At 49.3% G+C, this 24,418-nt stretch overlaps 2 protein-coding genes across 8 annotated transcripts in view; one reads left to right on the forward strand and one right to left on the reverse strand.

The window, feature by feature from the left end:
* The window catches only part of LOC146808610 (NACHT, LRR and PYD domains-containing protein 3-like), a 567,098-nt gene that overhangs the window by 501,447 nt on the left and 41,233 nt on the right, over positions 1–24,418 (forward strand). For 4 of the 6 annotated variants that reach the window (XM_085623640.1, XM_085623639.1, XM_085623642.1 and 1 more), the window contains one exon: positions 16,415–17,057. The exons of the other annotated variants lie outside the window; for them this stretch is intronic. The gene's annotated coding sequence lies outside the window, so the exon portion shown is untranslated. Of the gene's footprint in view, positions 1–16,414; positions 17,058–24,418 lie in introns of those variants that run through there. 6 annotated transcript variants of the gene reach the window in all.
* The window catches only part of LOC146808613 (NACHT, LRR and PYD domains-containing protein 3-like), an 879,818-nt gene that overhangs the window by 36,983 nt on the left and 818,417 nt on the right, over positions 1–24,418 (reverse strand). The gene's annotated exons all lie outside the window — the stretch shown is intronic.

The raw sequence follows: 24,418 nt of genomic DNA on the forward strand, positions 1-24,418 counted from the left end.
AATCAGGACCACAGCCTAGCTGCTTCCTCTCTAAAATGGTTTCCATGTACATTAGGTACATTTCTAATTGGATTCTGGAGTGCCTTAGAAGCCCCTAGTATATGGTATACTATGTACCTAGGGCATCGGTACATCAGAGGCCTACCAGGGGCTGAAGCATGTATTATGCCACCCCTGGGAAGCACTCCAAAATGACACTACAGGTCTGCTACTGCAGCCTGGGCAAGGTGGTTTTTGCACCCCTTACTGTGGTATAGGCTACCTATATCACTACCATTGCACACACATATCAAACTTATAAGTCACTCCTATGGCAGGCCTTAAAAATCCAGAAGGCAGAGTGCTTGGTTTGTATGTGAGAGGGTGCCCCTGCATGAGCAGAGCCCCTCTGCAGCATTCGGAGTACCTCCTCTGATGCTGTTTGTGGTGGAGCCAGTGACCATATACTCTTAAGTGCATTATAAACTCACGGTAAATGCTAACATTGGGATGGCTGCACGGAAACATGTCATGTTAAGTGTCAAACGCTTTGGAATACTACCCCCCCTGCCAGTTCTGGCGGCGGGGGTAGCATTCCACCCTTCTAGAGGGAGAGACGTTCACACTGGTCTAACCCGGTAGGACTTTCTACAGCCCTGGCATCACAAAATGGATGCCTCTGCCACAGACACGGGTCTGGCCTCCTGCTGCTGACCGAAACTCCGGCAGGGGAGGCCTGGACAATAGGTTTCCTGTCCCAGGCAGGTGTAACCACCTCCCTAGACAGGCAGATGTTTATTGGGGCTGGGCGGGAGCCCTCTCTGGTGCTTTGAAGTCCTGCACTGGGGGCACACTTGGTGTCCCTGTGCATAGTCCAGTTCAAACCGGTTGCAGGGGCTACCTGTCCCTGCTCTGGCATATAACTGGACAAAGGAAATGGGTGTAACCACCCCTCTTTCCAAACCCTCCCATAGGTGGGTCCCTAGAGTATGTCCAACTCCCAAACTTAGTATAAGTATGGGAACCCAGCCCTTACGACTTTAAATTACCCTGGACGAAACTCTGCAACATATATCCTGGACCTTCGCGTTCTACTTTGCTTAGAAGACTGAAGAAATCTCCCTTGGGGTCAAGGAGTAACTCCCCTGCTTGGCAGGCACCAAAGAAGCAACTGACCAGTCTGCATCGCTGAAGCTCCCACCGGACGCTGAAGTCTTTGCATCACCAGAGGTAGATTTCCAGACTTCCCCGAGGCTACCCTGAATCCACAGCAAAGCTGAGGCCCGTGGCTATTGTGGGTGACATGGAACCGTGACCCCTGAACACCGTGAACTTTTGCGGAAACAGCATCTTCCTGTTCTTCCTTGAAGTTGTGCTTTGGGCTCCGAGTAGCCCCAGCCTTGAGCACCTCCTGCACCTCAGATTGTTGGCCTCCACTCCACAAGTGACCCGTGGGCCAGTTTCCAGTGCGACCGCTCGAGGCTCCTTCGCGATCGCTAGCCCGTTGGCTACTAGGTCCCCACGAAGGCAACTCGTCTTCTGATTGGGCTTTCCTGGTTGCTCCAGACGTGCCCTGACTTAGCCTTGCTGGGTGAGTCCCCCAGACCTTGCTGGTCTGCACCAACGTCTTTTCTCTGCTTTCAAGTAACTTGCCATTGCCAAGGCTTGTTGTGTCCAATCTGGTCGCCGACATCGCAGCACTCAACAGACTTCGTGGGCAGCTCGAATCCAGCTCCTGGTTGTCATCGGCGCCTCCTGGACCTCGTGGCTGAAGAGTCAAGACACCCGTCAACTCACCTGAAGCACCTGACATCTGTGGGCATTGGGCAATCCTGCCCTTGGTCACTGGTAAGTGACCCAGACTCTGTCCCCTCTGCTTTCAGGTTCCTTCCATCCTAGATCCAGGCTTGGATCGCTTCGGACACTTCTCCTCTTCACGGCAGCAGCACTTCTTCACCAGCTTCCATTGAAATCGACGACACGACCCGACACCAAAAGACACCTATGCACCCGGCTTCCCTGGGTGAGGTAACACGAGTCCTCCGGTGCTCCCGTGGGTGCTAGCCCTAGAACTTCCTAAGTCCAAAAGGGTTTGGTCCTAACTCGATTCTAAGTGTCCCTAATCTTTAAATTTCCAACCGCAACATTGCCCATAGAAGCTAACGGGAACCCGTGGTTGTGTTAACATACTGCACACGGTCCCCGTGGGTCCCCTGTGTCACTACCTTGGGTGGTTCCTTGGGGTCCCAGCGATTCTATAGGCTCTAGGCCTTGTGTCTAGTTCAGTCATGGTTCTTATACCACTTTATTGGTATATGGTTTGGTACGTCCCTAGGGCCCAAACGTGTATTTGTGCTATTGCTGTTGATTGCTAACTTGTAAATTAAGTCCTTCGAACTCCAGAGACTAGAGGGGAGTGTTTTATCTTAAATACATATATTTAAAATATATACCTGGTGTGGTTGTCCTTTCATTTGTTCATTCAAGAGATTATAGACTGGTAAAACAAGCTGTTTTACATTCGTTCAATACTTAGCCTGAAGGCTGCTCTCCATAGCTACCACTAGGATAGCTTTCATATAAGGTTGTATCAATCAATCAATCACAAAATTTATATAGCGCGCTACTCACCCGGAGGGTCTCAAGGCGCTTGGGGGAGTGGGGTCTGCTACTGCTCGAACAGCCAGGTTTTGAGTTGTTTCCTGAAGGAGAGGTGGTCTTGGGTCTGACGGAGGTGGATGGGGAGGGAGTTCTAAGTCTTGGCTGCCAGGTAGGAGAAGGATCTTCCTCCCATGGTGGCTCTTCGGATGCGTGACACGGCGGCGAGGGCGTGGTTGGTCGAACGAAGCTGGCGGGTGGGAGTGTAGAAGGTCAGGCGGTTGTTGAGGTACCTGGGTCCCAGGTCGTGGAGGGCCTTGTGTGCGTGGGTGAGGAGACGGAACTTGATTCTCTTGTTGACGGGGAGCCAGTGCAGGTCTCTCAGGTGTCCTGAGATGTGGTTGTGGCGGGGGATGTCCAGGATGAGACGTGCGGAGGCGTTCTGGATGCGTTGGAGTCTCTCCTGAAGTTTGGCTGTGGTTCCGGTGTAGAGGGTGTTTCCGTAGTCCAGTCGACTGGTGACGAGTGCCTGTGTGACCGTCTTCATGGTTTCGGTGGGGATCCAACGGAAGATCTTCCGGAGCATGCACAGGATGTTGAAGCACGAGGACGAAACGGCGTTTACTTGTCTGGTCATCGAGAGGGAGGAGTCCAGGATGAAGCCCAGGTTGCGTGGGTGGTCCGTAGGTTTGGGAGCGCTGCCCAGGGCAGGGGGCCACCAGGAGTCGTCCCAGGCGGAGGAAGATCGTCCCAGGATGAGGACTTCCGTCTTGTCTGAGTTGAGCTTCAGGCGGCTGGCCCTCATCCACTCGGCTACTACTTTCATCCCTTCGTGTAGGTTGGTTCTGGCGGTGGCTGGGTCGTTGGTGAGGGAGAGGATCAGCTGAGTGTCGTCGGCGTAGGAGATGATGTTGAGGTTGTGTTGGCGTGCGATGGTCGCGAGGGGGCTCATGTAGATGTTGAAGAGGGTGGGGCTGAGTGATGATCCTTGTGGTACGCCGCAGATGACTTCGGTGGCCTCGGATCTGAACGGGGGAGGCGGACTCTCTGGGTTCTTCCGGTGAGGAATGAGATGATCCACTCCAGAGCCTTATCTCGGATTCCGATGTTGCTGAGACGTTGAACTAGGGTGCCGTGGCAGACAGTGTCGAACGCTGCGGAGAGGTCCAGGAGGATGAGGGCAGCTGTTTCCCCGTTGTCGAGCAGGGCTCGGATGTCGTCGGTGGCTGCGATGAGGGCGGTCTCGGTGCTGTGGTTGGCTCGGAAGCCGGACTGCGAGGGGTCGAGGGATCCGTTCGTCTCGAGGAAGGCGGCAAGTTGTCGGTTGACGGTCTTCTCGATGACTTTGGCAGGAATCGGGAGGAGCGAGATGGGCGGTAGTTCTTGAGGACGGTGGGGTCAGCTGAAGGTTTCTTCAAGAGGGCGCTGAGTTCGGCATGCTTCCATCTCTCCGGGAAGGTGGCGGTGTTGAAGGAGCAGTTGATGACGTCTTGGAGTTGGGGTGGGATGGCGGAGGCGGCCTTGTTGAAGATGTGGTGGGGGCATGGGTCGGTTGGTGATCCGGAGTGGATGGTGTTCATCGTGTGGATGGTGTCTTCGGTGCTGATCGGGGTCCAGGCGCGGAGGGTGATGGTGGGGGTCGTCGGTTCGGTGGTTGGGTGCGTGGGCTGTGTGCCGAAGCTGTTGTGTATGTCGGCGATCTTGCTGTGGAAAACCGAGGCGAGTGAGTCGCAGAGTTCTTGCGAGGGGGTGATGTCGTTGGATCCGGCGTTGGGGTTCGAGAGCTCTTTGACTATGTTGAAGAGTTCTTTGCTGTTGTGCTTGAGGGCGGTCATGTTATCTGTGGTCGGGTCTTTGCGCCAGGCTTTCTCGAGGGTGCGGCAGTTCTTCTTGGAGTTCCTGAGATCGTCGTTGAACCAGGAAGCCTTCTTGCTGCCGGATCTGCTGGGGTGGTTTTTCAGGGGTGCGAGGTAGTCAGCGCAGTTGGTGATCCACTGTGTGAGGTTGTTGGCTGCCTGGTTGGGGTCCGTTGTGCTGGCGGGAGGAATCAGGTTCAGGGATGTGATGAGCTGGTCGGTGGAGATCTTGTTCCAGCTCCTGCGGGGAGCCTGTTGCGGGTGGTGGTGGGTTGTGGTCCTTTTGAAACTGAAGTGGACGCAGCTGTGGTCTGTCCAGTGGTGTCCGGTGGAGTGACTGAAGGAGACGTCCTTGCTGGAGGAGAAGACGGGGTCAAGCGTGTGTCCGGCGCGGTGGGTGGGGGTGTTCACCAGTTGCTTGAGTCCGAGGTTGGCGAGGTTGTCCAGCAGGGTGGTGGTTTTGCTGTCCTTGTTGTTCTCCAGGTGGAAGTTGAGGTCCCCTAGGAGGATGTAGTCAGCGGAGGGGAGGGCGTGCGGGCTGATGAAGTCTGCGATGTCTTCGCTGAATGGTGTGCGGGGTCCTTGGGGCCTGTAGATGAGGGTGCCTCTGAGTGTGGTTTTGGGGTCGGTGTGTATCTGGAAGTGGAGATGTTCGGCGGTTGTGAGGGTGTCCTCGGAGTTGGTCGTGATGCGGATGGTGTTCTTGTGGACGATGGCGATGCCTCCTCCTGTCTGGTTGGCGCGGTCCATCCGGGTGATCTTGTATCTGTCCGGGATGGCGATGTCGGGTGCTGAGGAGGCGTTCATCCATGTTTCCATGAGGAAGGCGACATCTGGAGATGTGGTGTCGAGCAGGTTCCAGAGTTCCACGGCGTGTCTGTGGACGGAACGGGTGTTGAGCAGGATGCACTTCAGGTGGTTGCTGCTGGTGCTCGGCTTGGCGGGTGCGGTGCAGGTCCGGAAGCAGGAGAACTTGCAGGATCGGCAGCGGAAGGGTCCGTGGGTGCGACGTGGGGTGGCTCGGTAACATCCGGGGATTCGGCTGGTGTTGAGTGCGTTGGGGGTGGCTGCGTCGTACGTCCGGTGGGTGGGCTGGCATCTGCGGGGGCCAGGGGCACTGGCACTGGGCGCGATCCAGGCGCAGACGGGCGCTGACGGGCTTGCCTACGGCGCACATTCGGCGCGCCCGCTGCGCGTGAATGCTGCGTGTGCGTGGGGGCGTCATAAGAAGGGAGCCGGGAGGAAGGGTCCGCTGGGTGACGGGAGCGGGGGCACCAATCGGCTGGCGGGGGGCGGGGCCGCAGGGAGGCAGCGGCGGGAAAGTCGAGTGCGGGCGGGCGGCTCAGCGGCGGCTGGGTCGCCTGCAGCGGAGCAATCAGCAATCAGGAACAGGTAGCAGGAGGAGCATGGGGGCGACCAGGCCTAGGCAAGGCTCAGTGGTCGCTCCCGAGGAGAAGGCAGAAGTCCCCTTAAGAAGGGAGCCGGGAGGGAGGGTCCGCTGGGTGGCGGGAGCGGGGGCACCAATCGGCTGGCGGGGGGCGGGCCGCAGGGAGGCAGCGGCGGGAAAGTCGAGTGCGGGCGGGCGGGCGGCTCAGCGGCGGCTGGGTCGCCTGCAGCGGAGCAATCAGCAATCAGGAACAGGTAGCAGGAGGAGCGTGGGGGCGACCAGGCCTAGGCAAGGCTCAGTGGTCGCTCCCGAGGAGAAGGCAGAAGTCCCCTTAAGAAGGGAGCCGGGAGGGAGGGTCCGCTGGGTGGCGGGAGCGGGGGCACTAATCGGCTGGTGGAGGCGGGGCCGCAGGGAGGCAGCGGCGGGAAAGTCGAGTGCGGGCGGGCGGGCGGGCGGCTCAGCGGCGGCTGGGTCGCCTGCAGTGGAGCAATCAGCAATCAGGAACAGGTAGCAGGAGGAGCGTGGGGGCGACCAGGCCTAGGCAAGGCTCAGTGGTCGCTCCATTCACCATAAGGGGTTGTTTGGACTGATACAAGGTGCCCACTAGAACTAGTGGACAGCATATACCAGGCCAACTTCTCACAGAGACGCCTTATATAAAGCTGATTGGTCAGTGGTCCATATTCATACCAGTACAGAAGGGGCTCAGAACACCCAGAAGGCTCAACTCTGTGCAGCCCTATGTCAAAGAACAATGGAATTATGGGAGTTCCTCGCTGGAAATTAAAGAGTTGTAGCAAAATACTTTTCTGCATCTGTCAGTTTTTATGATCATTAATGGGGAGACAAAAGGACAAGGGCAAGACAACACTCCTGCCTAACCCCGTCTTTTCATTGGTACGCGCTCAGTGAGCCCCTCTGTTATCTCCAGCGGACCTGGTCATAGTTGTTCTCACGAAGTCTAATGATGACCCACAATATCGAGGCAGGAACACCCATGTGTTTGAGCGATGCCCAGAGTAAGGATCCGGCACCAAATCAAAAGCTGACCACAGATCAACAAAAGCAGTTTACAAAGGACCCTTAAGATTAATGACTCATTTCCACTGGATGATTGAAAAGCGAAAGGTTAAGTCAATTGTAAGTAATTTTGCTCTACAACCTCTTGGAAAGGGGACAGGATGTTACTGTCGAACATCCACTCTTCAAGTTAATTTAAAACCTGTCTAGTGAAGATCGTATGGCAATTATCCACGATCATGGTTTGATCAGGCCTCAGCACCCAAGCTTCACACAGTCGTACCACATGGTTTCGCTATCCATAGACTGGACAGAGACGGCCATTTTGTATAAGTAAACAGTCAAAGCCAATTTCACTCCAGTCCCACTGTTGGGGGGGGGGAAGCTAGTACGTTTAAATTTAAAGTCAATAATTAACCAACTTTAACGGAATTCTAGTATACCGCCCCAGGCAGCCCTTTCCTATGAATCTACAACACTTGCTTGAATCAGGCACGGGATCCCAAAATCTCACAGTTCTTGGTGATTTTAACTTTCTCTTGGAAGCAGACTTGAACCCGGACACATCCAAGCTGCCTTATAGCTGTGGGGGGTCTTGGTCTGACTCAACTAGTTGATGTGCCCACCCATAAGGCAGGCCATATCTTAGATGGAATTTTTACGAATAACCCCCAACTGACATTCGAGAAATCCCCACCTCTGCTGTGGACAGGCCATCAATCAATCAATCAATTAATCAGGGTTTTGTAAAGCACACTACTCACCTGTGAGGGTCTCAAGGTGCTGAGGGTGGGTGTGAGCAGCTCCGTTGGGGGTCATAATGCTGTACTAGTCACATCAGATGGTACAAGGCAGAGAGCGGACCAAAACGCTGAGCAGATCACTGGATCCTACCGTCCATGGCATAGGGCTGCTAATGGAGAAGTAGAACCCCCTCTGAACAATAGCAGTCCTTGCCCCCATCCCGACACAAATATAGCCTCAAACAATTCCTCAAACTGGGTGGACTCTGCTCTTACCCAGTTGGTCCCCCAAAAAAGAAATCTCTCCCACAGGATAAAGCCGTCAGCCCCTTGGTATACCACGGAATTAAAAACTCTTAAACTGAAATGTCGGGCTGCAGAACGTCTCTGGAGAAAGGAGTCTGATCAGTTAGCTATAGATAGATGCTCTAACATTTGCAAGGAGTATTACCTGTTGATAAACTACACAAAAACCAAACTTTTACCAATCGATTCAAATCCGGCAAAACCTCTTCTCTTCAGCGAAACTATTTAAAACTATCACAGCTCTGTCTAATTATAACTCAGCGGCTATCTATAGGGTGGATCAAAATAGCTGTGATAACATGGCCGATTTCTTCCCAGGAAAGATTCAAGTAATCTACGATGAAATTGCTAAAACACCCACAGTTACAAATCTTGGGGGTTCTAGTCCGGCCCGTAACTTAACCACCTCGATGGCCATAGAACAAGGCGTCTGAGACAGTGTCTGTAGCCAAACAGGCTTGGGTAGCTTTCCACTGTTCTCGAGGAGGAAGTGGAAACCCTAACCACTAGCATGAAATCGAGATCACCAATTGACACTTAGTACCCAATCTAATGGTGACCCAGTTTACCAAGCTTCTGAACCAAGTCATAGAGACCGGCCCTTCCCCTCAGCTTGGATGCTAGAGTCAGTTCTGCCAATTCTAAAAAGAAAACAACCTCAACCCTGCAGAAACCAAGAACTATCGACCTATCTCCTGACTGCCCTTTCCGGCAAAGGTCCTGGAGAAGGCAAGGAATAAGGTAGTTACTGGGTACCTGGAGACCAATGACATTCTAAATCAGGATCAGCACATTTTTAGATTCAAGCACTCCACGGAGTCTGCCTTAGTGGAGGCCTCGGAAGATATCCGCAGAACGGTGGACAAGGGGGGCAGAGCGGCACTCGATTTTATTGGATCTCTCAGCCGCATTTGATACAGTTAACCATGAGGTACCTATCGGACAGCAGGTGAGCATCAGAGTTGACGTGCCGCCCTGGCACTCCTAAGTTTATTTTTAACAAATAGGTTGCAGAGAGTTGACTGGAACGGTTTTCAGTCGAAGCAGTATTCTCTGCTGTGTGGGGTCCCTCAGGGGTCAACCTTATTCCCCACGCTGTTCAATATTTACATCACTCCCTTGTTAGAGCTTATCCAGTCCTATGGTCTGTCGGTGGTTTCATACACCGATGACAACCCTTATGGTGATTTTAGTGGTCTTAGACAACCTTAGAAAGCTCTCTAAGTGATAGCTGTGGAGAGCAGCCTTCAGGCTTAGTCCAGAAGGAGTGTAAAGAAGTTTGTTTTACCAGAACATAATCTTTTAGGATCAGATTAAGTCAAAAAGAACAACACAGTATATTTACAAAAATATGTATTTATTATAAGACACTCACTAACATATACAGAAATCTCCTACCCGGAGAAGTACACCATGCACACAATACTTTTCAATAGAAACAGGTAAGTAGCACGAACTACACAGTGGTCACCAGGGGGAGACCCAACCATATACTAAAATAGTGGTATGCAAACCACAACTCGAGTCCAGACCATAGCCAGAAGATGTAGAAGTGCCGGGGACCCAAGGAACCACCTGAGGTAAGTAACCAGGAACCCCACGGAGGCCGTGTGCAGAGTGGGAACAGGAACGCAGGATCAATGCAAGTCAATGCAAGTCGATTTCCTAACCCACTCCTGAGGCGGAAGCCGGGAGGTGGCGGTACGATCTCTTGTTTCTTCCTGGTTTTAAAAATTGTATTGGTGTCACTTAATTTGCTATGTTTTAATTGCGCACTGACAATACAAAGCTTACCGACCCCATTACTCTGGTTGGGGCAGCAGCCATTCGCTCCTTCTTCTCACGCACAGCCGATTTGAACGCTGTAGCGTTTGTTTGTTTACTCGAGCGGCCGCCATTCCCACAGGCGTGCTCGCTGACCACGCCCCCTTGAGGCCACACCCCCCCTCAACTAGATATGTGCATGCACAGGAAGCGCAGCGGACAAGCGCAGCGGGAGCGCCATTTGCACACCGAAGGCGTGCCTAAGGCAAGCCCGTCTGCGCCCTTCCGCGCCAAGTCCGCGACAGGCGCAGGAAATTCTGTCCTAACTCCCCCCTTAGTAAGGTATCTGCCTAACGAATTATACCGCCTACGCGGGATGTACAATTGCAATTGCAAACCTGACATGAAGAACCTATATGGTCCCTTCAGCTGTAAATTCTGCCGTTGGTCCTCCGACAGCGACCCAGTTAAATCACCTGCCTCCGTAACCAACTCCACGGATAACTCACCACACTTTAAAGGAGGGCTGATCAACGCTCGCTCCATGTGTCGGCACAGCCAAGACATAAGGGACCTTATCCAAAATTTAGATCTTGATTGCCTCCTGATTACTGAGACTTGGCTAACGGACGATAGTAACCCTGATCTAGCCATAGCCCTCCCCCAGGGCTTTTCCATCTTTAGGCAAGACAGACTGAAGGGAAGAGGTGGTGGTGTCGCTGTAGTACTCAAAAACAGCTTCAACTGCCACACGTTTAACTTAGACCCCCTAAAAGACATGGAAGGTCTTGGCTTCTCTATCAAACTTAACGACTCTTCGTCCTTCTCCGGAGGATTGATATATCGCCCCCCTGGTAATGCAACCAGATTCCTAGACTCTTTGAGTGACTCCTTAGCTCACCTGCTCCTCAGATATCCACATTTCACTCTCGTTGGGGACTTTAATCTACACCTTGAGTCCAAAACCGATGTACAAGTTAACAACTTTCTTCAGACCCTAGAAATCTTTAATCTCCATCAAAGAGTTAATCAGCCCACTCACTTACTAGGGCATACACTTGATGGGGTTTGCACTAACCTCTCCCCTCTAACAACCCTACCTCCTGTCCCTCAAATATGGACTGATCATAGCCTGATCCCGTTCCTAATTAAAACTTCACGCGTGCTAACTACCAGTAAACCTAGCTTACACCCGGATAACCTCGTTAACTGGAAAAAGGTACAGGAAAACATCGACCTAAATCCCATCACCAATTCTCAGATTCCTAACTTTACCGGTAACGTCGAACATGACGCTAACCTTTTCCACAGTTGGATTCGTCAGGAAATTAAAGCTCGTGAACCTCCCAATCGTCCCCGAAGAATAGATAAAAAATCTAAGACCAGTGCCCCCTGGTTCACCCCAGAGCTAGCAATAGCCCATCTAGCTTGCAGAAAAGCTGAACGCAAATGGCGTAGAATGTACTGCATGGCAGATAAACTTTCATATATCCAGCTGAGGAAAACCTATCATTCCAACATTAAAACAGCTAAAAAAATTTTTTATACAAACGCCATTAAACAGTCCAAACATAAACAAAAAACATTGTTTTCAATTGTGAAGACGTTCACCTAGCCCAGAGCGTTACAACCTGAAATTCCACCATCCCAAGAGTTTTGTAACCAAATTGCCGACTTCTTCGAGGAGAAAATAGATGCCATCCAAAAAAAATTTCCTCCTCCCCAAGTAACACAGACCTCAAGCAAATCCGCCCAGAAAGAAATCCCTGTTGGAAGTCTTAAACACTTCACTCCAGTTAATTTAGATCAAACTAGAGAAATTATCTTGGCATGCAAATCTGGTTCACCCTCTGACCCCTGCCCCCCTAGAATGCTCCATCAACTCATTGACGTGGTGAACCCAATTATTAACAAGATTGTTAATTCCTCTTTTAGCACTGGAATTGTACCTCGCCTGTGGAAACAGGGAATAGTCAAACCCCTGTTGAAGAAATCTAACAAATCCCCCTCTGAACTTACTAATCTCCGCCCAATTTCGCTCCTTCCAGCACTAGGAAAGATCACCGAAAAAACGGTTTATAGAGAACTTAAAAGGTATCTTGAAGCACACAATGTACTCCATCCCCAACAATCAGGCTTTCGCCCCCATCACTCTACAGAAACTGCACTGATTGAGTTAACAGACTCTATAAAGCTGCTGCAGGATCAGAAGAAAAATGCCGTCCTCATTCTTTTAGACCTCACGGCAGCATTCGACACCATCTCGCACTCCATTCTGATTAGCAGACTGAAAGATATTGGTATCTCAGAGGTGGCTCTAGCTTGGATAACGTCCTTTCTAACGGATAGATCGCAAACGATCGCCCTAGGTCCTTTCCTCTCCAAAGAGAAGAGGGTCTCATCTGGAGTCCCTCAGGGCTCCACCTTGAGCCCTCTCCTCTTCAACATTTACCTAATTCCACTCATTTCTCTGATTGAGTCATTCGGCATACTCGTAACATCGTATGCCGATGATACGCAACTCATTGTGCCCCTAGAGGAACACTCGACTGAGGCGGAGCAGAACCTCAAACGCTGTCTGAAAGCTGTTTTTCATTGGATGGATCTAAACCATCTAAAATGTAATTCCAGCAAGACCGAGATCCTCCCTATGGGAAAAAATGTCAATTTTTGTCCTAGCCAATGGTGGCCTGAAGACTCAGCTGTTCCACCCCAGACTGTAACAACTGCAAGGAACCTTGGAGTCCTGTTTGATACTGATCTGTCTTTCGACCAACACGTGAGGACCGTGGCCGGCCATTGTTTCGGAATCATCAAATCTCTAAAAAAGTTTTTTGACTTTTTACCAATAGACTCTAGAAAAACCGTCGCAGTGGCCCTAGTTCTTGCTCGCTTGGACTACTGCAACGGTCTTCTGGCTTGCGCAAAGAAAGATACATTTAAAAAACTCCAAAGTGTACTTCACTCTGCAGCCAGATTAGTCCTGAAGTTACCCAGAAAATCTTCAATATCCGCTGCTTTAAAATCTTTACATTGGCTCCCACTGCACAAAAGAATATTTTTCAAGATTCTTATGGTAGCATTCCGGGCATTTAATCACTCCGGCCCAAAATATCTTATCAAGCGTTTCCCTCACTACAACCCTAGCAGATCCCTGCGTTCCTCTAAGGACAATCTAATCCTTCCTATTAGGTTCTCTTTGAAAACCAAAGGTGGCAAAACCTTAAATCATCTTGCCACTAAAGCTTGGAACAGCATGCCCAAATTCCTGAGGTCCTTAACCCAAGAAAAACACTTCAGGAAAGCACTAAAAACTTGGATTTTTAATCTTCCCGATGACTACACCATGGCAGCCATCTAACTTTTCTACCTTTAGGAAGTTACCTGATCTTCTACCTGGAAATCAGCGCCAAGATGCTCCTTCCGGAGCGACCGTTGCGCTCTACAAATACCCTCACAAATTACAAATTACAAATGGGTAACTCATGGTTGCAAATTTAAAGAAAAATTACCCTTCTCAGTGGACCCTGAAGAAACCCTGTGGAAGACAGAAGGTTGGAGAGTCACTCCACCTGTGGATACCCTAGGAACCAGGATACCTACACCAGGGAAGGCAGGAGCATGGGTGTGAAGAGCCACCACCTGTGTTGCTGAGCCTTTCGGGGTCCATTGGAGCCCAGGATCAGCAGACCAGTCAGCTTCATTGCGGTGCCTGCAGATGCAGGGAAGTGACTCCTTCACTTCAAGGGAGATTCCTTCAGGTGTCTTGGATGCCCACAGACCATGGAAGGTTCCTGTATGGAGCACAGGCACAGACGTTGCAGCAGACGAGCAGGGTGACGAGACCAGGAGCAGCAGGAGTCTTCCCAGTTGCAGCATTGATACCCAGAGCAAAGTCCAGAGTGCCCAGATGGTTGAAGAAGAAGTGGTGTCTTAAAATGAATCTTGTCCCACAATGAACCTTGGGACCTACACCCAGGTAAGCGCTTAAGTACCCTAAGGAAAGGGTTGGGACGATTCAGGGTTCCCTCCCAGGGGAGGGGTCGGACAGTGGGGAAGATACTGCCATGTCCTTTTGTCCAGTTTTGAGCCAGAGCCAACGGCTCCCTGAGCTGATTTGAACTGGACTATGCAAGGACGGCACAAATTGTGCCCTCCAAGCAGACTGAGTGGCACTGGGAAGCGCTCCCACCCGGCCCGAAATATACTAAACCCTGTCTGGGAGGTGGTTACACCTCCATGTGACAGGATATCTATTGTCCTGCCTTCCCCTGCTTGAGCCTGGCTCAGCAGTAGGAGGGCAGAATCGTGTCTCTGGTCGGCAGCAGCCATGTTATGCTGTCCGGGTCTAGAAGACTGGTACCGGGAGCACTGAGGGCCTCCCGGAGGAGTGTTACACTGCAAGGAATCATACCTCCCACACCGTTTATGGTGTGGGGGTATGATTTCAACATGTTTGATACCAAACATGATAGGGTTCGTTACAGCCAGTTTAGAGATGGTCATCACGTAATGACGCATGGTCACACTGTGTATCATAATGGCTGATGCACTTACAGACCAGGAGAAAGGACTCCGAAGGCTGTAGGGCTGTCCTGCTGATGCAGGGGCACCCTCACACTTAGAACCGGGCACCCTGCCTTCAGGATTAAAAGGGCCTGATTTAGGGGTGACTTATAGGTTTTAAGTGCAGTGACCTTAGATATAGGTAAACCTATATATTTTGTAAGTGGTGCTAGCACCAGCTTACACAGGTTGCAATGGCAGACCTGAGTCACAGTTTGAGTGGTCCTCGTGGATGGCATAATTCATGCTTCAGCCCATGGGGGACCCCTGGTGTACCTATGGCCTGGGTACTTCAGTACCATATACTAGGGACTTCAAAGGGTACACCAGTGTCCAAAATGGGGAATGTATCTAAATACTTACACCACCAATTAAGGGGCGAAAGCACAGAGGCTGGGGTCCTGATTAGCAGGATCCCAGTCAGAGTGGTCAGAAACAGCTCAGCACCAGGCAAAAAGTGGGGGCGACCATAGAAGCAGATCCTACTTTCCCACATCTATTAAAGAACGTTTTTCCATTTATTCCTCTGGAGTTACAAACATCGGTTGTAGTTGCTCCAATCCCATTTAGAATCGACTACTGCAATGTCATAAATCTAGGGACTACACAATGGGTGCAGCCTAAATTCTAATCTTTGCAGAATGCCACTGCGCGGCTTCTCCTGAAGGTTCCCAAATTTCAATCTGTCACCAGCTATATCCTGGCCTTACACTGGCTACCCGTAGTAAATAGGATTGAATTTAAACTCTGCCTCATTCATGATGCCTTGTATGGTAAGAGAGCAAACTACCTCCATCCTAACTTTCATTGGTTCTGTCCTCAACGAGCCTTACGCTCCTCCTCTGCCCACCTGCTGAAAGTTCCTAATATAAAGAAAGTCAGATGGGGAGGGAGGAGTCTCTACCATCTTGGCAGCAAACTTTGGAACTCCTTGCCTTTGGCCTTAAGAGGGCAGGGAAGTTACCTAGGCTTCAGGAAACAACTCAAAAGCTGTTTCTTCAAACTCCTCGCCAGAATAGCAATCCTCGACTTCTTTCCAACCTCCTCAACAGAACAGCGATGCTAGATTTTGACTGAACCCTCCATTTGACTGACTGAGCCTCCATTTTAGCGCTAAGACACTTGGTATTTGCGCTCTTAAGAAAATGATTGCTTACTTATTCACTAGACTTATGGGTCATAAATTCCCTGGAGTTGCTCTGTCTCCTTCTTTGTATTTAGGAATATTTTCAGCCCCGCGCCTTGAGTCGGGATCTCCGCCCCATTAATTATGAGATTCAAGAGAAGATTTATGTAAGGGCCAGAGCTGTGTATCATAAAGAAAGAGACCCCCAGGAGTCCTACCAGGGCCCAGGGCTTCACCTGGCGTTATCGTATCTATGGCAGCGTAAGTGATAGCCGTGGCAAGGAACTGACGTCTCAGACGCAGAACCTGGCAGCCTGGGAAAAGCATCAATATCAATCATCGGTTTAGCATCTGAAACAATTACAGGAAATGAGAGTCTCTCAAAGTGTGAAACCCACTCTGAGGGTTGTATTGAGTAGTCAATAGATTGGCTGCCCTGTCTGCAACCGTGGGCAGTTATGAGCCAAAAAGTTGACACATCTTTGGTCCTAGAGATCTCTCCACACAGCCTCATCCCACCCCTTCTGCTTTTATTAAGGATGGGCCTGTATTCTGATCTGGCCTTCTTAATAGTGATAGACCGTCACATGAACCAAGAATTGTAGGGGTGCACCATATTCACTGTTAGTTAGCACCCGCATATAACCAATGTATGTTTGGAAGTGGTATAGAAATGTAGTTGTTGAAATCATATAATGTAGAACTGTAATCATTCTTTGAGAAAAGTTAAGGTCATTAGTTATTGTGAAATGTAATAGTAATAAGTTTAATGATTAGTCCAGATGATGTTATGTATCAGGTAAAATGTATGTAGCGTCAAGAATTAAGAATATAGGTTAGTTATGTGTAGCCATAAGATGATTATGTTGAATTAATGTTTAGAATGTAATTGTAAGGTGCGTTATTTTAGAAGGCCTAAATGCATATGTAGGAGAGAAGGCCCTGCTCATTTCTTAGGTTGGCCATGTTGTAGGCTGAAATGGATTTCTTAATAAGGCTTGAATTTAATGAAATGTAAAATTCCACGCTGTGAAGAGTTTCTTTTTCCGTTCCCATGCTTCTGTTGCAGGTGCAAGGACATTTAGCTCGTTAGCTAGAATACGCCTTTGTTGTAAGAGTTGATATACGGGGAGCAGACTGAAGGGGGGTAAATTGGAATGTGAAATTGCAACTCCTAGTACGGAAGGTGCCTGGGACCCAAGGTCAAGTTAACTGACGATGGAAGATGAACAGCCCTGGATGGAAATTTACAGGAGGAAGAACTGGCTGAAGAGGACTGCCAAAGGGCGTGTTCGATAATTTTTGGGGTTTGTATTAGGGACAGTGCCCCGTGGGTTGAGCAGACGAGACTTAGGCGGGAATCTAGAAGGAGCATCGTAGATCGAGCTCTCATTAAGTGAAGACTTCTTAGGAAGTTTCACTTCTGACACCTTTTTCATGATATCCTCGCTTGGGAGGGAATGCTAAGTAGGGATGCCATCTTAGAATCGAGTAGGGACAGGAATGCTTTGACCTATGACCTTAAAGATTGACATCACGGTAGCAATTCTTTATTTGATGCTTTTAGAAGCAGTAATTCTTTTTATTTTTAGTTGAATGTGGATTCTCCGCAGGATAGCATTTGTGTTAGTGCCCATTTATCTTTTGTGTCTTGTATTAAGGTGCCTTTATATTCAGATGTTTTTGTTGGTATTAAAAGGTCAAAACCTCAAGTTTGAGTCCTCTATTCATTTATGATGTCAAACTTCGGTGGGTACTTGTTGATAATTGTGTTTCCTCCCTCTACGCTATTTGGCAAGTAAAAAGATCCTGGCGACCAGAGAGGGTTCTTGTAGATAATTGGGTAGACAAGAATCCGGCCCTAGCAGTTGGTAGCAGAAACGGATGGTTACTTCCGATAGCGAGGGAAGATAGATTAGGATAAGTGATCCTTGAGGCCCATAAACGTTAAGTGATGGTGAATCATCAGATGGTGAGCAGCAGACGACGGCGGCTGATGGACACTGACGGAGAGTAGCAGTGCGGCAGAAAGCAGCAGTTCAAGGAGTGAGTATGATTAGGATGAGATGTTGTAGATTGCGGTGTTGATTTGTTGTGTGATGTCTGGCATAGTTGGTGTGAATGTTGAGTGATTGTGAGATCAGGCTGTGAGCGCGCGCAGCCGGGAAAGTCTTAGGCTCGACGAGTAGCTTAAGCGATTGGGTGTAGAACACACCCGCGATAGATTTTGTTGACCACCCAAAGGGGATCGTGAGGTACCATCGATCACCTGGACCGAGATAGGGGGAACGAATGTGTGAGTGCATGTCAACCCGACACTGGTCGCGGGTTGTTGTATGAGAATTTGAGTATTTGTAACCTATCAGAGGCGATTTGTCTGGCCGGACGGGGACAGACAATAGCCAACCGAGGTCGACAACTTCTAGAGACCGTGGACGGACGGTCAGAGACTGTGGACGGACAGTCAGAGGCTGTGGACGGACAGCCAGAGAAGTAACTTGTTTGGGACAAACGGTTATTTCAGCGTATGAATGGGACGAATGCAAGAGTAAAGACGTGAGTTGTGAAGGAGGGGAACTGCTGCGAGTGGAGAGACAAGTGACGTCAAAGAGTGTCGTGCTGCGATAGGTCGGTTGGTGTGAGTCGCGTTGTCATTGGTGGTTAGTTATCAGGAAGTAAACAGAAAATTGTGTGTTTTCAGAATTTGGTCATTATGAAATGTTTTAAAGTTTTTCGAGAATTGTGTAGAGGTGACAAACATGTGGTTACTCGTGGGGGAGAAGAAGCTCCCCCCGAGGATACGCCGGCACATTACATGGCGAGAAATGTGGGCTTGCACACTATACTTTAGCTTGAAAACTGGCATAAATTGACTCAAAGTGAAGGAGAATTAGCTTTCCCGAGATATGGCTCATTCAGACTAGAAGTGTTGTATCAGTTGAAGTCCGTAATGGCGGCTTTACGACCTTTGCCGAGGCCAACACAATTTGAAGCATTGCATGCGTGGATTAGAGCAGCGCATGATAGGAACAGAGATAGAAACCAGCAAAGGGTGAAAAAGTCGATCAAGGCGTTCCAGGATGCCAGATGGGACGCACAGGAGAAAAGATGGAGAGTACAGGCAATAGAAGGACACAGATTGTATCCCTTATTAGTGCAAACCGATAATACAAAAGAAAAGGCAGCAGATGAGGAGGATGGCAGTGACACAGATGATAGCCTTCTAGAGAGGTTATTATCCGAGAGACCACCTCCATATATCCCAGGTGCCCCAGAAGGGAATGTAGTTCAGACAGAAGGGATTAGGAAAGTACCACCCCAACCAGATGTGAGAGTAGAAGAGAAGATCTCGACAGGAGTGGAAGAGAGGAGGAATACGCCTGTAACTAGTGCGGAGACAGGAAGAGGCGTGAGGTTACCGGATGCTCTGAAAATACCAGTCACCATTGGACCTATTGTTTCTGTGTATGATCAAGATCAAGAGAAGGTTGGAAGCACAGAGCAGTCAGCAGCAGGGGTGAGGAGTGTGGTCGAGGGAAGTGGGTCAGTGAGTGGAATGGAGCAGACTCCAAAGCCTATAGAATGGAGTACGCCGTTGCCAGACACAGCAGACTCCTCTAGGGGACAGGGAGAGTCGAGGCCAGTGAGACCGAGGTCGTTGGTGGAGTCAAAATCAGACTTGCGAATGTGGACACCACCAGCGAGAAATCAGAGTCAAAGTGTGATGGCAGCAGAGAGTGAACGAGGCACAATAGTGAATCGTTCCGTTCCTATGAGCATGTCAGAAGAGAGTAGGTTACAGGAACGAGAGTGTGAGTACACAGAGAGGGATGGTGCAGGTTGCCGAGAAGTACTGAAGGGAGCCCTGAGAGGGAGGATGTTAGATGTAGTGAGATTAAAGGCAGAGGTAGATGAGATAATATGTGGAAATCTACCTCTTGAGAGGATGTTAATGTACGAACAGGATGAACTACTTTTTGTAGCGAAGGATGTGACGCGCAAAGCGCGAACCGCTCATGAGAAGTTGTCAGATATGGCCAAGACATATGAAGTGGATTTGTCTAAGACTAAAGCATTTCAAGGAAGTCATAGGTTGCAGTATAGTGATCAAGAACTAGAAGAGAAGAGAGTCATGGGACTGAGAACCCATATCAAAGATCTAATCATAGAAATGCGTGCATGGATCATGCTTGATAAGTGGAAGGAAAGATGGTCCAAGAAGAAAAGCTCCAAGAAAACAATAGGAGGGACGCCACCCCCGGGTGGAGGCATAACGGAGATAGGGAATTACCCTTTACGGGAGGTACATAATGGAGGATATGTACATGTACCTTGGAGTAGGGGTGATTTGGCTGCCTTCACAAACGATTTTCCCCGCCTGAGGGAGAAGCCTGTGGAGTGGTGTAAGCAAGTTGATCGCTTTGTTAAAATCTCGAAAGTTTTGTGGATTGACTTAAACACTTTGTTTGACATTGTGGTTCCGAGCGACTTGTGGTCAACATGTAAAATTGCCGTTGAGTGGCCGATTTCGGAGCCTGACCGGGATCCGATCTCAAATGGTCCGTTGCCAATAGTGATGAAAAAATTTGAACAGGTGATTACGTGGTTGAAGTCGAAGATCTCACCTCAGGACATCGATTGGATGAAGATAGATAGGACGGTGCAAGAACCTAAGGAGACCGTGCATGAGTTCTATGAGTGACTTTTGCAAGCATTCAAACAGTACAGTGGCTTAGATGTGTTGGATACCAAAGATATGGGACAGTTTGTTTCCAAGTTTGGGTTGGGTTTGAGACCAGAGGTTAGTCTAATGATACAGCAGCATTTGATTTGTTGACAGAACAAGCCAGTGGATGAGGTTTTACGGTATGCTAGATACTGTACTGATGAGATAGAATCCAAGCACAAGAAGTTGAAAGACAATTTGATGCTGGTGCAGATGCAAACAGCTCAGGGACAGCCTAATGGAGGAACATTAGGAAGGAGACAGGGGAATAATCAAGGAGGAATACAGAATATTCAGGGTCAGGGAAGGCCAAGGGGAATAGGCCCTAGGACAGGGATGGATGTGGCGATATTGAAAAAGACTACAGCATGCCATCTTTGTCATCAGATTGGACACTGGAGACGCGAGTGTCCCTTGAACCCGTTGAACCAAATACAGCAAGAAGGGGAGATAGTCCAGGTTCCGGTGACAGAGACAGTCCCTACAGTGACTCAACCTAGGATAGTCAAAGGGGGGACGGGAGTTCCGCAGATGCGGGTTCCCCAACCACCTAAGATACAGAATGCACAACAGGGAGCTCGGACATATGTGCAGATGCCTATGTTTGAAGTGAGTGGGGAAGATGACCTAGAATTAGTAGCACGACCCTGCTCAAGGGGAGAAAATGATTGTAAGCTTGGAGCTGTCCTAGAGGTAGATCAGAGGGGACCCTTCGTAGAAGCAGACATTGATGGTCATCCTACGACTTTCTTAGTTGATACGGGTGCTACCCGATCGACTGCAAGGTCTGCAGTGGTCCCGGACCTACCCCTTTCTGGACAATCGATCCAAGTCATTGGCGTGGCAAATAGGAAACTGACTAGCCCGTTGACGGAGCCAATACCCATCAGGATAGGGAGTTTCAGAGATCGACACCAGTTCGTGGTGTGCGATTCTAGTCCAGTTTGCTTGTTAGGGAGAGATCTATTGTGCAAGCTTAACTGCACTATTTACTGTACCCCGAAGGGAGTGGAAGTACAGACGAGGGACGACGATGCGTCCTTTAAAGTTGCGAACCAACGTATATGTGTGGAAATGTACCCAGCACTGACGGTGGAGGAACTTCCACTAGATCTGAGGGACTCCGTGTCAATTGATGTATGGGACCTCAGTGGAGAGGAGATCGGGCTGGTCAAGGGGGTAGACTGTTGTATATATGTGCTTACTTCATTATGGCTACTTGGTGTCAGTAGTCCCTTCTTTGTGTTTCTATCTTCTCAACCTCCCATAGTACCTATGAGTGTTCTATCTGGTATGTGAGAGTTCCAGTCTTGGCAGTTGATGGTCTGTTCAGCTAGCGAAGTGTTTATCTCTGCTGTGCTATCTTAATAAATCTATCTTGTAACCTGAAGACGTGTCCTGCTGCCTACTTGAATCATAGACCCAGTGAAAATCCAGATTAAGCCAAATGTAGAGTACCCGAGGACGCCCCAGTATAAGTTATCGCCTGAAACTATTGTGGGGATTAAACCTGTAATTGAGTCCATGATCAAGCAGGGAATCCTGAGGGAAATCATGGGTAGCCCATGTAATTCCCATGTAATTCGCCCATTATGGGACTGCAGAAACCGAGCGGGTCCGGGTCCGGATCGTACAGGATCTGCGAAAAATTTATGAGATAGTTGTTCCATGCTGTCCCGTGGTGCCGAATCCATCTGTGATCCTGTTCCAGATTCCATGTGAAGCTGAATGGTTCACAGTGATCCACTTGTGTCAAGCTTTCTTTTCGATCCCTCTGCATGAGGAGAGCCAATTTCTTTTTGCTTTTCGGCTGGAAAATCGTGTGTTAACATAGTGTCGTATCCCACAGGGGTATACTGAGAGCCCGTCCATTTTTAATCAGATCTTGAAGAAAAATCTCGAAGGTCTCGTGCTGCCGCAGGACTCTGTCCTTGTGCAGTACATTGATGATCTGTTCGTGGCGTCAAAAACTGAAGACGCCTGTAGGATTGATACTGTAGCTCTGTTAAATTATTTGGCAGAGAATGGGCACAAGGTGTCTCCGAATAAGCTACAGTACTGCCTGAGTGAAGTACAGTATCTGGGTCACCGGATTGAGAAAGGCAAAATGAAGGTGTCACCAGACCGCATTGACGCTATTCTGAAAATGCCTGTTCCTACTACCCAGAGAGCAGTTCGAATGTTTTTGGGAATGGTTGGTTACTGTTGCCAATGTATCCCAAACCTCTCCCTTGAAGCAAAGCCTTTACAGCGGCTGACGCGTAAGGATGTGAGTGATCCGGTACCATGAGATGAAGACTGTTTAAGGTCATTCTTGAAATTGAGAGAAGCCTTGTGTTGCACCCCAGCCTTGGGGATGCCCGACTATAATAAGGCATTCGCACTGTTCTGCTGCGAAAGGGAGGGTTGCGCATTGGCAGTTTTAACTCAGATTCATGGGAATGTCCGTAGACCAGTTGCCTACTTTTCAGCTACTTTAGATCCAGTAGCTTCTGCGTTGCCCGGATGTCTCAGATCCGTTGCTGCAACAGGTGTCAGTATCGAAAGATGTGAGAGCATTGTAATGGGACACCCGCTTACTGTGCATGTACCGCACTCTGTCGAATTGTTGATGACCAGGACTAAAACACAGCACCTCACAAACAATAGGTTGACGCGTTATGAACAAGTCATCCTTGCTGCAGATAATGTGACGTTGGAGAGGTGTTCTGTTTTAAATCCTGCCACACTGTTGCCTATTCCAAATGTGGACGATGAAAATTGTGAGGACCATGATTGTTTAGATGTGACTGAATTGCGCACCAAACCGAGCCCTGACATTGTCGATGAACCACTTCCAGATTCAGATGAAATTTTCTTTGTGGACGGTTCATGTTTGAGAGACAGTGCTGGTCAGCTGAAAGCAGCGTTTGCTGTATGTACCATCACAGGGGTGGTCGAAGCCGCTTGTCTAGAAGGAGTATAGTCCGCACAGGTGGCCGAGCTTATTGCTCTGACTCGTGCCTGTTTGGCTGCTGACAAGATCCGTATAACGATTTATACAGATAGTCAGTATGGGTTTGGTGTCGTTCACGACTTTGGACAGCTATGGTCCCAGAGAGAGTTCATGACATCATCTGGTTCACCCATCAGAAATGGGGATTATGTGAGGCAATTGTTGGGAGCATTGCAATGTCCAGAAGAAATTGCAGTTGTAAAGTGTTCTGCTCACACCAAGGCAAATGATTTTGTGTCACTAGGCAATAACTATGCAAATGAAGTTGCCCGATTCTGTGCAGAGCAGGGATGTAATTTCACTGAAAGGCATATTGAGGGAAGCCAAGAGAGAACCGAGTTCAGCGTGATGCTAGCCATGGCTGATACATGGGAAGAACTGAAACAGATGCAGGATGAAGTTTCCGATCAGGAACGGGATAGTTGGATACGAGCGTGATGTGAGAAGGGAGATGTGGATGTATGGGTTTCGAATGATGGAAGAGCTGTGTTACCAGAATGTTTGTTGAACCCAATGGCGAGACTGATACATGGTGCTGTACATCTTGGTAGAGACGCGATGGTGCGAGTGTTTCGCCAAACGTGGTACAATCCGAAGTTTCGTGCAGTAGTCGAAGCTGTGTGCCAGAGGTGTGTTACGTGTCAACAAATGAATGTAGGGAAGAGGACAGCTGTGACGTTGAGTCATATAGGGAGGTCAGGAGGGCCTTTCAACAGAATGCAGTTGGACTTTATTGAGATGCCAAGGTGTAATGGGTTGAGGTACATATTAGTGATAGTATGTGTCTTAACTAGATGGGTGGAGGCTTACCCAACACGTAGATGTGACACACTTACTGTAGCCAAATTACTACTGAGAGAGCTTATCCCGAGGTTCGGTTTCCCGACCTCTCTTGAATCAGACAGAGGAACGCATTTCCATAGTGAGATCATGAAATTGCTTTGTGCTGCCTTGAATGTAGACCAAAGGTTGCACTGCAGTTACCGACCAGAGGCTTCTGGCATTGTGGAACAAGTTAATGGGACATTGAAAGCCCGAATGGCAAAGGTGTGCGCTTCAAATTCCTTGAAATGGCCTGATGCATTGTCCTTGGTTCTCATGAGTCTCCGTAGTGTGCCTGATAGGAGGACTGGATTGTCACCCCATGAGATCATCATGGGGAGAGCGATGTGCTTGCCAGCAATACCTGCCACTGCTTTGATTAACATCACTGATGATTTGATTCTCGACTACTGTAAAGGCCTGGCTGACGTGGTCCGTTCTGTGTCCCAGCAGGTGCAGGCAGTAGCTGTTCCAGCTGCAAGTGATCTGTGCCACGACTTGTGCCCAGGGGATTGGGTGCTTGTGCGCAA

This window comes from Triturus cristatus, chromosome 8, assembly GCF_964204655.1.
Source record: "Triturus cristatus chromosome 8, aTriCri1.1, whole genome shotgun sequence".
Lineage (NCBI taxonomy): Eukaryota > Metazoa > Chordata > Amphibia > Caudata > Salamandridae > Triturus > Triturus cristatus.